We start from the raw sequence: 17,500 nt of genomic DNA on the forward strand, positions 1-17,500 counted from the left end.
GGAGCTATGAGATAACCAATGAGGTATTGTAATTTCGAGTTGTAAGTAAAGGTTGATTGGATGACCAGGGTTTTTTAAGGTATGTCTATAATAAGGGGAATGTCACTAGAGTAATAAGTGGGAGGAATAATTGTGCCTCTGTGCGAAGTCAAAGATAATTAATATGGCTCCACAACTAACCTCTCCCACACTCCAATCATTTGAGAGAGTACAATGGGATAAGTGGATGGCTGAGTAGCTGACCTATACCTAACTAGATCATGAATACAGTTAGAAGGGAAGGGAAGGAACTGGCATCCTTGAGACCATTTCACCAACATAGACCCAATCATAACATTAAGGAAGATGAACCCTGTCCCAAAAAGTAGCTCGGGTCATTACACAACAGCGAGTCTGGCCATCACTGGGACTTTGGGAAAAGGTCCAAGGGTCTAATGATGCCCATTCATAGAAAGAAAAGGGGTCCTGACTGATAGCCACTTTTCCCTATATGTCTGATTAATAGCTCTAGCTGTACAAGCCACTTTTCCCTACATGTCTGAAACTAATAGTTCTAGCTGTACAAAGTTAAATTTGGACTTTATTCAAATAATAAAGCATGGAAGTCAGCATTCCCCAGCTAGAAGCCTGGAATCCTCCTGAAAAGACACGAAGGAAACGACATTGGCTCTCCTACTATGGGACTCATAACCATATCTAAAACACAGGAGATGCATCAAAAGAAATGTAATTTCTCAGAACCTGGATCCAAACATGGGAAAATAACCAACTGAACCAAAGGTAGGTTTCCTTTTTTAAATGGAGTAAGGAAAGAGTAACCATTCCCATGGGGCCAACAGAATAAGATGCTGACCAAATACAGAGCCAAAATCGAAAACTTAACCGAGAACAGGCTCGAGGGAGAAGAAAACCGTTCGGCAAGTTTTTTTAAATTATGGAATTTCCCAGGAACTAACTCCCATGAATGTTTTAAGAGAAAGAACAGACTACTAACAGGCATCTACCAACCATGATTGTGAGAGGTATTCCTACTCTCACTGATTACCAGCAATCTGGGAATTTGTAAAGGGAATCCACCTAGAGGAGAACCTCGAGGGTTCTGAAAAGAACTCGATGGACTCGCTAAAAGTATTTTCCTCCACTAAGCCGATCTGCACCAGAGGCGGAGAGAAAATGTTACAGCTGCCTGTTGGAGGTCATACTCAATTCTGAACAAAAAAATCCTCCAGAGGCCTCCAACCAGAAGAGGTGAAAAGTGATGATAAAATGAATAAACACTTCAGCGAGTCTTTTCCTTATACTTGACATACATGGCCATTAGTTATCCAACTACTGTAGTCAAAATGTCCCATAAGCTCAACGGGTTTTATTGGTTGAAACATTAAGACCCTAAGATGAACAATACCCTTCCCACTTCAAAATTACCGAACAAAATTCCAGCACTCGCGAGTCCCAAGACTCTTTGAATCAAACCATGGTCCACAGCATTGTAACCCCAAAATTTATTACCTGAAAGGCTGTGGTCCCAGAAGCCATGCCCCTTAATGTAATTCCAAAGGTATAGGATGCCAACGGTAGTTCATATCGGTGCTGAGCGAGGAGAACGGAAAGGCGTAACTAGACTCTGCTATGAACATTCCTATCGTAACACAGGAACAAGGAATAAGTCAGGAATCCTCAAACTGCAGATGACTGTAGGTAGAAAGGGATACCTGATTCAAACCTCTCATGGATATGTGTGAGTGGTCCACAAACTGCTGATAAAATAGTTTGTTGCAAGCTACAGCGACCGTTTCAAAGGCAGCATTCCCCCGGAATAAATATTTTCAAGGTACTGAGTACAAACAAAAGAAAAGATATAAATTTTGAAAAACAAAATTGGGCAGCAATCAAGATCCAATGGCAGGAAGGGCTCATGCTAGTTTAGTTTTCTCATACTGGCTGCCTCACTATCACAAAGGATGACGTTAAAAACGAAAGGAATAGTCTGCTGTTACATAGAACTTTTCCTGTTGTTTCGTTTTCTACTTTCTTTTCTTCAAAAATATATTGGAACATAATGATGGCTTGCTACTGCTTTACAGTAATATACAGTGTACTTTCCCATGATTTATTGATGTATACCTTGCATCACCAACCGACCCTGGAGACATGAAAAAGAAACGAAGAGTGACGATAACTCTCTGAATTACAGCTGACTTAAGTTGTTGAGTTCTCCAGAATAAGAAATACACTACATTTACTTTAAATGATTCGAAAGATATCGTAATGAATCAGCATTCGTGAATGGTGGAATGGAACCTCGTAGCACCTTATTTACTTTGGTTTGTACGTACATTATTATTATTATTATTATTATTATTATTATTATTATTATTATTATTATTATTATTATTATTATTATTATTATTATTATTATTATTAATTAATAATAATAATAATAATAATAATAATAATAATTAATAATAATAATAAAAATAATTTTAAATAATAATTAATTATTATTATTGTTGTTTTTTTTTTTTGTTTTTTTTTTTTTTTTTTTTTTTTTGGCTCTATCACAGTCCTCCAATTCGACTGGGTGGTATTTATAGTGTGGGGTTCCGGGTTGCATCCTGCCTCCTTAGGAGTCCATCACTTTTCTTACTAGTGTGCCGTTTCTAGGATCACACTCTTCTGCATGAGGCCGGAGCTACTTCAGCCTCTAGTTTTTCCAGATTCCTTTTCAGGATCTGGGATCGTGCTAGTGCTCCTATGATTATGGGTACGATTTCCACTGGCATATCCCATATCCTTCTTATTTCTATTTTCAGATCTTGATACTTATCCATTTTTTCCCTCTCTTTCTCTTCAACTCTGGTGTCCCATGGTATTGCGACATCAATGAGTGATACTTTCTTCTTGACTTTGTCAATCAACGTCACGTCTGGTCTGTTTGCACGTATCACCCTTATCCGTTCTGATACCATAGTCCCAGAGGTCTTTGCCTGATCGTTTTCTATCACTCCTTCAGGTTGGTGCTCGTACACTTATTACTGCAAGGTAGCTGATGTTTCTTGCACAGGCTCCAGTGGAGGGCTTTTGCCACTGAATCATGCCTCTTTTTGTACTGGTTCTGTGCAAGTGCCGGGCATTCACTTGCTATGTGGTTTATGGTTTCATTTTTCGTATTGCACTTCCTACATATGGGAGAGATGTTATTTCCGTCTATCATACTTTGAACATATCTGGTTCTTAGGGCCTGGTCTTGTGCCGCTGTTATCATTCCTTCAGTTTCCTTCTTTAGCTCTCCCCTCTGTAGCCATTGCCACGTGTCATCGCTGGCTAGTTCTTTAGTCTGTCTCATGTATTGTCCGTGCATTGGTTTATTGTGCCAGTTCCTCTGTCTTTCTGTCTTTCTCCTGTCCTCTGTATATTCTGGGTCTTCGTCTACTTTTATTAGTCCTTCTTCCCATGCACTCTTCAGCCACTCGTCTTCACTGGTTTTCAGATATTGCCCCAGCGCTCTGTTTTCGATGTTGACGCAGTCCCTCTATACTTAGTAGTCCTCTCCTTCCTTCCTTTCGTGTTATGTATAGTCTGTCCGTATTTGCTCTTGGGTGTAGTGCTTTGTGTATTGTCATTTGTTCCTGGTTTTCTGATCTATGCTGCGGAGTTCTGCCTTCGTCCATTCCACTATTCCTGCGCTGTATCTGATTACTGGCACTGCCCATGTGTTTATGGTGGCTTTTATCATATTTCCAGCGTTGAGTTTTGACTTGAGTATCGCCTTGAGTCTCTGCATATATTCTTTCCTGATCGTTTCCTTCAATCCCTGGTGGTTGTTTAATATCTCCCCTTCCATTAGTTTCCCAAGGTATTTGTATCCTGTCTCATCTATGTGTTTGATGTTGCTCCCATCTGGTAGCTTTATCTTTTCAGTTCTCGTTACTTTGCCTTTTTGTATGTTGACTAAGGCGCATTTTTCTATTCCAAACTCCATCCTGATGTCCCCAGATACAATCCTTACAGTCTGGATTAGGGTATCTATTTCCTTGATGCTCTTACCATACAGCTTGATGTCGTCCATGAACATCATATGGTTGATTTTGTTGCCTCTTTTCTTGAGTTGGTACCCGCATCCATCTTCTGTAGTACTTTTGTCATGGGAATCATGGCTACTACGAAGAGTAGTGGGGACAGTGAGTCGCCCTGGAAGATCCCTCTCCTGATATTAACCTCTTGCTAGGTCTTATTCCTGAGCTTGTAAGTATTGTATTCCAGTTGCGCATTGTATTTTTGAGGAAGCTGATGGTATTTTCCTCTGCCCCATATATTTTCAGGCATTCTATTAGCCATGTATGTGGTATCATGTTCGAAGGCTCTTATAGTCTATCCATGCCATGCTTAGGTTGGTTTTCCTTCTCCTACTGTTCTTCATTACCATTTTGTCTATCAGGAGCTGGTCTTTTGTGCCCCTACACTTCCTTCTGCAGCCTTTCTGTTGGTGGGGGATGGTGTTTGTCTCCTCTAGGTAGTTGTAATAGCCTTTCACTGATGATACCTGTTAGTAACGTTCCACATTATTGGTAGGCAGGTGATAGGCCTGTAGTTACTGGCTATATTTCCCTTACTCTTGTCTTTTTGTACTAAGGATGTTCTTCCTGTGGTCATCCATTTTGGGTGCTTGGTGATTTGAGATACAATGCTGGAGTTGTTCTGCTATTCGTGGGTGTAGGGCCTTGAAGTTTTTGAGCCTGTATCCATGGACTTCATCGGGACCTGGGGCTTTCCAGTTTGGCATTTTCTTTAGTTGGTGTCTGACTGTCTGTCCATGATGTCTGTGAATCTTTGTTTTATTCTCCCTGTTTCTTCTTCCTTGACTTCCTGGAGCCATGTTGCATGTTTGTTGTGTGATACCGGATTGCTCCATATGTTTTCCAGAGTCTCTTACTTGGTTCAGCTTCAGGATTTCTGGGTGGCTGTCTTCCCCTCTTAGTTGGCTGTGATAGTCTTTTCTGATTGTTCCGAATAGTTTGTTTCTGTTGGTTATCCCTTATTCCTTGTTCATGTACCGTTGGAGCTTGTGTGCTTTGGCCTTAAGCCTCTGTTTTACATCTTCTATTGTGTTGTTTAGTCCCCTCTCTTGTACTTTGTATTCTCGTTGAGTTCCTCCCTTGTTTTTTCTTGCTTCTTAGCCTTTTTTCTGCCATCTCTTTCAGTTTACTCAAGTCAGATCTCATCACCATGATTTGCTTTTCCAGGCGCCTTTTCCAAGGAGGTTGCTGTTTTGGTTTCTGTTGGGTTGGTTTTGTGACGGTGGTGTTGGTGTTCGAATCCCATCAGTTTCTGCTACTAATCTTGCTCCTGCATATGTCAAGTTATTTGTTTCTGTGATACTGGTGGTGTGTATTTAGGCCCATATTTCATTGACCTCACTTGTTTCTCCCTTAATTTCGTGGTGTTGTAGGCTTTCATGGAGGGGATCTTTGTTCTCTCTGTATCTGGCTCCATCCATTGTCTCCTCTTTTTCTTTTTTTTTCTACCCATTCCGTCCTCTCTGTTACTTCGTCGGTGTTTCTTCGTGTGTCGTTGTTTGATACCTCATCTTCCCTGTCGTCTTCTGTGGCATCGTCTCTCAGTTCGTCTTCGTGTAATTCGTTGTCGTGTGACATTTCCCTTTCCAGTTCTTCTCTTTCTGTTGGGAGAGCCAGCTTCGTTTTTGGAATTTATGTTGCCTTACTTGGTCTGCCAGCCTCTGCTCTGTTTGGGGGGTGTTATTCCTCTCATTCAGATGTTGACCAATCTTCTTCTATATCCTCTCTCCGTCGGGTTGCTTCTGATGTAGCATCTCCATATTTCCTTATTTTCTTCTCTTGTCCATTTCTTCCTTTTTGCCTCTGTAGCTCCAATCTCAGGCTGTTGATTACTGTCGTTGTGGCGATCAGTTGCTGGATGACGACCTCCAAGTACCTGACCGTCTTCCCCTACAATTGGGTTGAATACCTGGTTGCCGGACGAGGCTCCTCTGTTGCCAAGGTTCCATTTACGTCGTTGTCGTTTATTCCTTCATTTCTTTCCATCATTGCTGATTTTTGCTATTTAACCCATAGCTGGACCCTACCCCATCAGGGATAGGTACTCATTTACAGCTGAGTAGACTGGGGAAATTATGGTAAAGATCCTTTCCCAAGGAATCAACGCCGAGGAGAGCGGTCACCCATTATTATTATTATTATTTTTATTATTATTAATGGCTTTTTCTACGGCATTTAATTTATATAGTCTTCTCTATTCTTCTTTATATATCTTCTTTTCATCAGCGTGTAGCTGGTGTATGAAATTTCCAAAGAAGATATTAAGAAGAATAGAGAAGACTATATAAACTGAGTACCGTAAAAACCCATTATATTTAATGGAACAGCCCTTAGAGAAGTTTTACTCCCTAATTACTATTATTAGTATCATATTATTATTGTTAAACGAACAAGAAAGCACGAGTTACGAAAGTTTTATGCGACAGTATTATGAACAGATAACTTACAATATTTATCATTGGTAATACACACTTACTTCTAATTGGCTCTCAGACGAAGCCGTCACAGCCATAAGGGTCAGTTGTTACCCTGCTCATCAGGCCTTGCCTCGAGACATGAAACGGATTGCTCACGCAACTTTTCCAATTATAAGTTCTTCGCTAGCAATGAAAAAAAAGGAATAGAACAAAACGAAATGGTCTCGTCAGGGAATTAAGACTAACTATAAACAAAGGCAGAATAATAATCTACAAAAAAAAACAAAAAACATATAAAATCAAGGAACTTGGGAATGCAGTCCCGGATATCTATGGAGGAGAAAATAATGAACAACTCTGTATCCGATAGACGGCGACGAGAACCAACTGACAGCGGTAATTAGAATAGTAAGAAAAAATCGGAACGAAAAGGAACCTGAGTTAGTCTGAAAGTATCGTGGAATGAAGATACAGGATATGACGGTTCCAGAATCGCTGCATGCTAGCTATATGGCAAGCGTTGGATTGATACGAATTGTTTTCCCATACTCAACACTCATACTATATATACATACATACAGCCGCACACTTTTATATATATTATATATATATATATATATATATATATATATATATATCTTATAATATATATATATATATTACATACATACAAATATATATATATGTGTGTGTGTGTATATATATATATATATATATATCATATACATATATATATATATATATATATATATATATATATATATATATATATATATATATATATATATATATATATATATATATATATATACATATATATATATATATATATATATATATATATATATATATATATATATATATATATATATATATATATATATATAGGTGTGTGTGTGTGTGTGTGTGTGTGTGTGTGTATGTGTGTGTGTGTGTGTGGGTGTGTGTGTGTGTGTGTGTATGTGTGTTTGCAGTTGAAAACATCATAATTGTTTCCATATGAAATCTGGAAGTAAATCATGTACCCCTGTAACGGTACATAAGATCACTGATAAAAATACAGCTTTACAACCATACATATAAATATATATATATATATATATATATATATATATATATATATATATATATATATATATATATATATATATTTATATATATATATATATATATATATATATATATATATATATATATATATATATATATATATATATATGTATATATACATATATATATATATATATATATATATATATATATATTATATATATCTATTATATATATATATATATATATATATATATAGATATATATATATATATATATATATATATATATATTATATATATATATATAATGAATGTATACACACACAAACACACTCCACCAAACACGAATACGACTAGTGTCAAACATTGATCATTAGCGAGAACACTGATTAATAAAACAATTATATTTATAAACGAATATTTTCAGAACACCTATTTCAGATGCCAAAAGGCTTTTAATATGTTGCTATATTAATTTTGATATAAATTAAGCACGAGGCAAACGAACTGAAAGGTATTACGTCAAGCCTTTTTTTATTAAACGTTTATTAATGACCAAATTCTTTAACAAGAAGTAGACCGCAATAGTAACTCGTTATTTCGCATGTCCCTTTGTCTGCAAGAGAATGACTATAATGCAAGAAATGAGGCGATGTTAACCTAGAGTTATTGGGTTAGCAATGGTGGGAAGAGAAAAGAAAGTGTAACGAAGTATACTGGGAATAAGAGGAGAAGGAATAGGAGGGTCAGGTTGTAAGAAAAGACAGTACAAGGAAAGAGTCTGTATTTGGCTGACAGGGATGAAGGTGGAAGGTATACAGGCGGTAGGTCATGAAGGAAGAGGCTTATGAACGATAGTAAAGAGTATGCTCAAGATAAAGCGAAAGTAAGTACTGGGTAAAGAGAAATGAAGCCCGAGCATTTAGAGGGGAGACTCTGGCATAAGCATAGTGGCATCAACGCATGGTAGTTGAGGAGATCCAGATCTGCTTTCAATTATACAGCTCTGCTTAACCAGATGTAAAATCATCATCAGAAAAATTCGTGCTTTCTCTAAAAGCCTCCAGAATGATATCCTTAAGATAACATCTAACATTTACCGTTCCAGTAACCAAGTTCCTCCCTCCTAAAGAAGAAGAGTACCGTATTATGTGACATAATATGTAACTAGATCCTTTTATGTGTTTAATTTGGATAGTCTGTAAAACAAACGTTTCACGTTTAGATATCCTGTCCTCCAACCTTGCCAATAAGGTATGGAAGATAAACACAAATGAATAAAACAGGTTGAATATTTGGAGATAAACTCTTTGTTTACTGTGTAGCAAAAGAAAAGCTTGATTGTCAGAACTGTAGAGCTAACAGGATGTGATAAAAAAAAAAGTCTAGTGTAGTTGAAAGGAAGAATATCAAGTTTTAAGATTGATCAGTCATTTGGAAATGAAGAAAGGTGATAGACTTCTAAAGAAAGAACACTTTAAAAGTGTTGAAAGAAATAAGAGGATAACTGGAAAATGCTTGACAAATGAAAAGTGAGGCGAGGGGTATCCTACCTTCAAAAAAAAAAAAAAACAAAAAAATAATATAAATAAATAAAAAAAAAGGAGGATTTGCTTTATACAAGTGAATAGCTCAGGGTGCTGGACATGCTAGTGATCAGTACTTTGCTAAGTGCATGAGGTGCTTATTGATGTGGGGAGTTCTCTACACAGTGGGTTCATCCCTGATATGGCAGTTATATGCGAACGTGGCAGTGTAACTGTCTTGTCTTTTCCCAGGGACTCACCCTTTTAGGAACCACGAAATAATGATGAAGATACAACTTAACACGGTACTAATTCACAATTGGAAAGGCAGGCTTGGAGCAAACACGAAACTTAAAAACATGATAATACACGCATAAAGGTAAAAATATGATTATATCGCTTTTCATATACTCATACAGTAAGCAAGCCAGTCGCAAGGTAAAACCAAAAACCAAAAACCAAAAACGAAATCCCCAGACGTAGACAAAAAGACAAACAATCCTACTCAAATATCGATCAGGAAAATCAAAATAAAACAAAAAGACTAAAAGGATGGGAAAGTTAACGAAGCAAAGTTAGTGGAGCAATTTCGCTCCATTATCAAAGGAAGGAGTATTCATCCATCTTTACCCAAGAAAGCAAAACAATATAAAAAGAGAAGGAAGTTGAAGAGGAACACTTACTTCAGCTTGAGAGAGGATGAATACATTCAGGAATTGGAGTCGAAAAACATTTAGCGCTTAAGAGCATTTGCCGCAATAAAAGGCCGTAAATGAACATTCTTTGGGCAACAACAATGGTGAAACGAGAAGTTTAGGGAGATAATGTGTGAGGGAGAAGAGGTTTTATTTTTATACGAAGATTACTTTATGCACAGTAGAAAGCGTACACAGAATAACGGACACACTATCTTTTCAAGCGAATATATTCATATTCTTTCAGGCACATTGATGCATGTTTGATCAAGTATTAATGATTTAACAAATAAAACAAAACAATTTCAGAGGGTTTTATAAAATTTCAATAAATGAGACAAATTTCGCAAAATTTTTTGGCGAAAGGAACGAGGCAGATTTAAAAAAAAAAAAAAAAAAAAAACAAAAAAAAAAAAAAAAAATCATGGTTGTCTAAGGGCTTGCCACATGCGTGTTTCTTCTCCACAGAAGAAAGATTCCTTTCCGTTATCGGGATTCAAAATATTATCAAAAGCAAAGTAGCATGTCAACATGTTACCAAATTAACTGACGCCATAATCGTTAGATGGAGAAAAAGAACGCCTGGTATATGAATCACACTATTTGATTCCTCAATATTTCTTGCTAACTAAAACTACTTTAAAGCACAAAGTACCCCTTGTTTATTATTTAAAGATGTGCACATACATATATAAAGCATTCGCAGTGAAATTTTACAATCACGAAAAACTTAATCTTTGTCAGCCATCAGGATATTTGTGATCATTTACTATTAAATTACTACAAGTTTTATCAGATATGATAGATTATGAAGATTATGCCGATGTAAAACCGCCAAGAGTTGCCAACAATTCATATTATTAGAAATTCTTTAGGCAACTCATTCAAGAAAAGAAAGGAATACAGGTTACCGTTTTGTACCAAGTTATATGAAACAGATTCCCTTAACTTATATTATACACTAATATCTGTATAAACGGATATCCGTTATGCAATGATATTTTTTCCAAAAGACCCAACACACTTGAAGCTCAATGTCAGTTCGGACTGATCAATCAAATGTGAGTTTGTTGTGCGTGTGTATTTCTGTTGGAGGGTGCTACATAACAAGTAACTATAACACCTGACTATAAAAGCATCCTTGTGAATCTACGCAAGCCGTTGTAGTACGTATAATATCATAACTGGGATGCATCACATTTTAATACAATATACTAATCTTTTCCATTTCCAGGATACACTATCGTGTAAAAGTCAACCGCCAAAACATCATAATGACGCCAACACATCATAAAAAAAGTAGCCTATAGTGAAGGCAACAGGTTCCAGTTAAACAGATTTCATGCTGGGTTTCAATGCTTGACGTCACCCAACGTGATATCTATTGTATAGTATACAATGAGATCGTAAATGCTACGTCATATACAGAGGATTCCAGCTCAAATAGACATAGCGGGACAACGACAGGGAGAGGAATGAGAAGAGGAGAAGGACGCGATGGAAGCTTTGAAAAAATTTTAAAGTAACCTTTGACTTATTTATTAACTATATGCATATCACAATGCATTCAAGCTTCATAACTTGAAGATATTTGTTACTGATGGTGACTGCATGAGACCTATTGCTTTCAATTTCTAATGGTAAATTGCAGAAGTAGCATAACAAGCAGGACTAGAATGAGGAGAGGAAAGGAAGAGAGAGAGAGATAGAGGAGAGAGAGGAGAGATGAGAGAGAGAGGAGAGAGAGGAATCTTCTTTATGAAAAGTAATTAAGACATTTGAATTGCTGTTCTTTCCCAAATCAAGACCTAATTAAGAAAAAAAAAATTACGAAATAGCTTGAAAAAATATTGAGAGAAAGTAAGCATACATTTTTCAGCATCAGTGTCCAACAATATATAGATTGCTCCCCTTCCGAGATTTTATTTCTTTGTTTGTTTAATCCACGGCCGCCGTTAGCCCTGACAGAATGCGTTTCCCATTCCCACCCATTCCTAACTCTCTAACTTTTTCATTTTCCCTAACAATAGTTTTACTTTCACTTTACTCGTTTAGGACCTTTACTTTGCTAATATGGGGTCTTCTAATTTGATAGCAAATTGCATTTTTTCTTAATTCTCAACTGCAAAGAATAAGTTTTACTTGGTTTTCATTGCCAAACCAGGTAACCTTTTTTTTATTTTCGTTTTTTGATGTGTATTTTCTGCCATATTCATCCATCCTTGTGATGCTCTTCTTTCCATTATTAAACATGAACAGATACTGGGGGAATTAAATACACATATCATTTGGATAAAAGATAATTGTTTCAATCATTAATTTCCACCTTCTGTTTTTAAACAATTGCGCAAGGCTTTCATTTAACCCTACAACGCTTTATTTTTCAATTTACATGTTTTCTCATCCTCCAAATTTGTCTGTGTAAGGCTGTCTACCTCCTTTTTGGTTGTTTTGAATATATATATATATATATATATATATATATATATATATATATATATATATATATGTATATATATATATATATATATATATATATATATATATATATATATACATATATACATACATTCATACTTAGAACTCTCTTCAATAAGATTTTAAGTGAAAGCATCATAAACTGAGAAATTATTTGGGGGTAAGCTGTGGGGTTTTAAAAATGTAAGATTGCAAGACATATGAAGTGTTAAATATTAACAATACTTAATTTTATTTTTCAAACAGTATGCGTACATTAATAAGGAAAAAAGGGACATTTATTATCAACAAAAGCTCTCACAGAAACGTGTATTCATAATCACGTAGACATTAGAAACAAAAAAGCATGAAATATTATTATCATATAATGAACAAGTTTATATGTTACGTGAAAATAAAAAAAATTGTCAAGGTGAATAAAAAAAACACATGTTGCGATATTGAGACGAAAATGGTAATTTTTAGCATAAATTGGCCGAGAAGGGGGATAAGCTCTCTCGATTGTTATTGTTTTTTTTTTATGGATGTAATGATACTCTCGTCTGTTATTATTTCTCTATATGAATGTTAAGAAAAACTGCATTTGATGATAGTATAAAAAATGTAAGTTTTGTAAAGAAAAAAAAAGTACCTATATCTCTTGACTTAATTAGAATTTTAGGCCTTATTATCCAGTTCCTCGACGGGAACTCTGATAAATGATGCGAGAGATGCATTTGAAAGAAAGCCGCTTGGGTGTACGAGGTTGGACGTACTTCTGGTGAGCTTATCTTGTCATTTTCCTGACGTGGCGGATGCTGCGGAAGTTTTGCTGCACAGGGGATTCATTCAGAATTCAGAATGTTAAGTATGAATAAGGGTGACAGTCTTTTGCTTCGTAGGAGCCACGCTAATTAAATGAACGACCTTAATATTGGGAAGAAACAGAGACCGAGACAGAGGCAGACAGACAGAGCAAAACAAATAAATCAATCTCGGGAGACATCAGTCATACTTGACTAAATGAGAGAAATGGTCAAGGATCTCTAAAGCTATGAGGAAGACCAATGGCCGAAAATACTTTTTGCCATTTTCTCTGGCCACGACACAAGAGCCATCGCCGAACACAGACCATATAATACATGTTGCATGTATTATATGCAATGAAAATTGAAAAAGAATCGGCAATAAGAAGACCGTTGACCTCCCCCTGGTAACCACTGGCGCATATTAAGACAAGAAATAGGTAGCTTCCAGCGGTTACTCAATATAAGCAATAATTGTAACGAAACTTATGGGGCCAGACTGGCAAATTCATTTGTCAAGTATCAGTTGAGAACGCAAGATGAGCGAGCGTTTTCTTTTTTTATTGATTTTCGTACCTATGAAAAATTCAGGTCTTATCATTAATTGTAGGGTAGCAACACTGCTCATCACGAGCAACCCTGTCTGTGAAAGAGTAGCTCATTTATCTGCGCTCATTAGTCAAAACAAAAATGGAAATTGAATAACGTGGCCGTATTAATATTGCTACTTATTGTTTAGCAAATATTTGAACAGGCCTGCCATCGGGTGCAAAATAATGAGATCTAAATCAACTGGCGTTCGATCTCTTTCATGGAAAGCTTTAGAATCTAATTAATGTTTGTAATTCAACCAAGATTGTTATTCCACACTGCTCTATAGTGTACCAAATAAATACCAAACTCACCTCACTCCTTTTCACTTTCACCTGCGATTCCGGACTAAATAGTATCAAATCATGCATTTGGTTCTTCTTTCTTACTCTTGTCATCTTGTTATATTAGACCACTTTGCAGGGGTAGAGCCTTTTATACACGTTTAAATGTTTGAAAGCGAAGCTGCTAATAAAAGGGTCACTAATCAGCTGCATATCTAGTCCGTAAATAAATGAAGTGATTTCTGGGGCATTGATAGCTTCATCAATAACACTCGAACTGAAAGCACAAAAGAGTTTTTACTTCTTTTTTTTTCAGCTCTAGCGAAGGCTATGCGCCTTTAAGTGCTCACGGGGAATGGTAATAAAAATTTTCCTAAAAAACTAGGAACGCCACTTAATATATTTTTCGATGTTGAATAGATTGATATAAAACATTTCAAAGCATTTGAAGTATTTAACTTCTTAGTATTTTTTAGTCCGTCAACTAATTGAAATGGTAGTGAGATTTTTATATTCAGAGAATGTTAGTATAGTGCTTCAGTTGGTAATACTTGAGTCAATCTGACTGATTATTAATTCAGAGAAGCTAATATCAAGGAAATAGACATTTCACTCATATATATTCATTGCAAATTAGCCGCAATTCCCTCAAATAGGTTTATACCCAATCTTTATAATTGTATTTGAATGGCAAGAGTCTGGTGCTCTAAAAGCTGAGAAAATAAGGAGCTCTTGCAAATCGAACTGTAGTTCTTGAGACATTTTACACGACTAGGGACTAATTGTGCCAACAAAGGGAGAGCCACTGACTTTAGGACACAATAAATGGCAGCATATTTGTGGAACTCATGGGGAATAGAATTCCCAAGTTCAATCCTCATTACTATCATTATGATTCTGTTAAAGAGAAGGACAGAATTAAGCGAGTTGATTGTATATATTGTTTTTTTTTTTCTATTTTTCTTATCTTCCGCTTCTCTGGCGGATGTCTCTGAGTAACTGGCCAATATTTATATTGGGAATTTAGAGAGAGAGAGAGAGAGAGAGAGAGAGAGAGAGAGAGAGAGAGAGAGAGAGAGAGATGCGGAAGGTGATCTTTTATCAAAACAGAATTCTGGTGTCATTCAGGTATACTGGTATTAAGCGCATAAGATCTCAGGTCCAGGTCAAGCAAAAGTCGTAGTCAGTGCTGGTATTATTCCGTAGGCAAAGGTCAATTCTGCCTGGGACGTCTTTGGTGTACAGCTGGTAATTCATGACCCATCTAGGCATGGTGGCTTAAAAACAGCCCAGTTGGTGAATTTACAGTTCCATCTCTCTGAGGGGGAGGGGTGCATTGGGAAGAAGTATTTTCTATTCGTAGGCCACTTTCAATGGCCATATGACTCAATGCAAGTTCAATCCTCTCCCACTGAGCCATGAAGCCTGACACAACCACACACAGGCATACAACCCCTCCCCCTCAGAGAGATGGAACTGTAGTTTCACCAACTGGGCTGCTTTTAAGCCACCATGACGAGACGGGCCTTGAATTACCTGGAACTCCATCAAACGACATAATCAAGAGGCGGCAAATGCCTCCATGCCAAGGCTCTAAGAAGCCAGGACCGACCATAAGGATACATGGAATTGTTGCGAAAGAGTCAGAGAACTCACAAGAATGAGAAACTTCTTGCTGCAAAATCCGTGAGATGACAGGTACAGACGCCTTGGAGATGAGAGATGTCACAGACCATGCTGCAGCAGAGACAAAAGAGATCAAAATACAGGCCTGGTACGAACGGTGTGCCAACATGAACAGACCGACACCACTGACTTAAATCTGGAAATTGCTTACAAAAATTGTAGGGAAGTCAGGACAATGCAGAGCATCCATCCCAAAACTTAAAAGGAGTAGTTCTCACACTCAAAGTGACCAAGCCCAAACACGCTGACACAGACACACATTCATAGAAATATATATATGTATATATATATATATATATATATGATATATATATATATATATATATATATATATATATTTCTATTTTGTAATAGCGTTTTCCTAATTTTAGGGAACAAGCTGACAAGATTATGAAGGAGAAGAAAAACCAAATGAACGACCTCATACTGGAATCACTCATGAAAGTGGGAAGACTGTATAATTATCATTTTGGTATTTACGGTATATATATATCAGTGTTGAATAACAACTTTGTTGATTTAGCTCTCATTACTTTTCACAGGCAAACCTTCCACAAAGGTATTTGACTGAGAACTGGAAGGCTCTACGCTTTTGGTGTCACACCCATCCCTCTAAAGGGAAAAAAAGATGCATGGTTGAAAAAAGTATATAAATGTAAATAGAAAAGCTATTTTTCATCTAAAGAGATAATAAGTAGTCCTTATCGACAAGTTTGATATGGGACATTATATATTATATATATATATATATATATATATATATATATATATATTACTATATATTATTTATATATATATTCTGAACATTATTTTGGATGGTAATGACTGGTCTGTATATCAAAATTCGAATTTTTTTTATCAAGTATTAAACAATACATTAGAACACCTGTGCTTTCATTAGACAGGCAAGCCTTTTATGAATTATCTAACACCTTTTTTCAAGCGCTGATTGCAACAATCAGATTGTAGCATGTATTCTCTTAGTGATAACTAGTTTTTATCGAGATCTTTGATTAGTGTCAGATATGTATATATGTATGCTTTCCCTATTCCTGTTTTTCCATGCGAGATCTATAACTGTCAGTTGCTATAAATGTATAGCATTTGAAGGCCACAATAATATCATTACTGAATCGCGTTTCATTGCGGGGAATAGAATTTATTTGGTTTGATAATATCACAATTTCTCTTTAACCTTAACGTCGCCCAAAGCACGAGCAACAAAGATATCTTGTTGTATGATGTATAAACTCAATAAATAAATAAAATAAAATAAAATAAGAAACTTCCATCACCCACATACTATATCTCAGAAAAAAGAATTTCTTCAAGGAACTTTATTCTAATAAAGCTTCACATCGATGGGAGACGAGCGAAAAGAAAACGAAAACAAGAAAGGGGGAATGGTGGCCAAGGTGAAAAGGAGGAATGCCGGAAATGTGGATATTCCTATCCAGTAGAAGAATAATGAATCTAATTAGTCTTTCTTTGTCTCCTAATTTTCTCCCTCTAGCTGGAACGATTCTAAATTAAATTAATTCTTTGAAGCGATGTAGAGATCATTTTCTTTTCTTTGTTTTTAACTCTTCGAGCTGCGACTTAGTATTAGCTATGCAATGAGCACGGTGGGATTAATACAAACTTTCGTGAAACGTGTGATCTTTGAGTGCCCATGCGCGGGGAATGTTTGCGTCTTTTACTTTTAAAGTTAATTTGACTACCGCAATTTAAGTCCATTGTGTCATGGTGATAGGGTTAACCCCATGGTGATACAGACTGGATAGAAAGGTGTTAAGACCTGGGTAGTGCATAAAATGCAAAGTAGAGTATAAAGACTTTGATAATTAGAAGGATATTAAATATCAAGGGTTCAACAGGCTTTAGTGGTAATATTTATTACACAACCCCAT

This window comes from Macrobrachium nipponense, chromosome 17, assembly GCF_015104395.2.
Source record: "Macrobrachium nipponense isolate FS-2020 chromosome 17, ASM1510439v2, whole genome shotgun sequence".
Lineage (NCBI taxonomy): Eukaryota > Metazoa > Arthropoda > Malacostraca > Decapoda > Palaemonidae > Macrobrachium > Macrobrachium nipponense.